Source organism: Arachis duranensis, chromosome 2 (assembly GCF_000817695.3).
Source record: "Arachis duranensis cultivar V14167 chromosome 2, aradu.V14167.gnm2.J7QH, whole genome shotgun sequence".
In the NCBI taxonomy this organism is placed as follows: Eukaryota; Viridiplantae; Streptophyta; class Magnoliopsida; order Fabales; family Fabaceae; genus Arachis; species Arachis duranensis.
Genome location: NC_029773.3, coordinates 9,439,120 through 9,440,396, shown reverse-complemented (window position 1 = coordinate 9,440,396; position 1,277 = coordinate 9,439,120).

The following is a 1,277-nucleotide window of genomic DNA, read 5'->3' as shown; positions in this document are numbered from 1 at the left end:
TTGTCCTACTTCATGGTTCATTATGAGTTTGTGTCTATGTCTAAATTAGTTACGAATTTAAATGTCTCTTAAAAATTTTTTAGTGGTTTAATTATTTTATTTTACTGCAGCATATTGTTAACACGATGGAACGTTTTGTCTTTTGGAATGATTTCTTAACATGTCATTAGCTAACATGATAGTTAGACAAAATTTGTTAGCTCTAGACGGAGATATGTTTGATGGAGTTAATCGTTAAAATCGCAATGTAATTTTCAATCAATGAGAGGCGGAACGAGAGTTAATGAAATAGTTAAGAATGGGGTGAAATTTTACTCGAATAGTTATAAGTGAGTTGTAGATAATTAACTATATTGAAGGATCCCACAAATAATTACCAACTTTGTGATGTGATTGCATCAAAAAAAATAAAATTTTGCACTTTTCATAAGATCTTCTCTCGAATAAGGAGCTGTCTGATTGCTTCTCAAGCAATCTTCAAGTTGAGTTGGATTTGAGTTGTACACTCACGATTTGGACTTAATTTGAGTGGTGTAATTCGGTCTAATTTTTTGACTCAATTAGATAAAGTGTTGTCTAAATTAGTGTTGAATTCTGTTTTACTGTCGATAACGTAGGTTTTACTTTAAATAGAATAATAAAATTTGATTTTTTTAGACTGTAAAACTTTTAAAAATAAAATAAATACAATTTTTAAATAGATGAATAAAATGAACTAACTAATCCAAATAATTCTCTTATTAATGTGATTTTATTAAATGATAGTAAAGTAAAATTCGTGTTACCAAATTCAGTAAAATAATAATAATAAAAGATCCTACCATTTGAGTTTTATAAAATAATTAGTGTTTTATGTAAGAATAAGTATTGTTTTGATCCCTAACGTTGAGGGTCAGAATCGAAATCGTCTTCATCGTAATTTTCGATTTAGAATCATCCTTAACATTTTTTTTCGTATTAAATCGTCCTTTTAATTTTTTTGGACAAAAATACTCTCACTACTATCAACACAATTACCTCCTCCACCACCACCACCACTGCAACCACCACCAACACCAACACCAACACCAACACCAAAAATACCAAACAACAGCAACAACACCAAACAACATCAAACTAAGAAGCAGAAACAGAAAGCAAGAAAGCAGAAGGAAGAAAGAAGGAAACAGAAAGCAAGAAAACAGGCGATGAGGTTACGAGACGGAGGCAATGGCTCGCGTCTCCTCTCTCCCTCGTAATTCCCAACGGCGACAGTGACTCCAAGCTTCGCCGCCGCT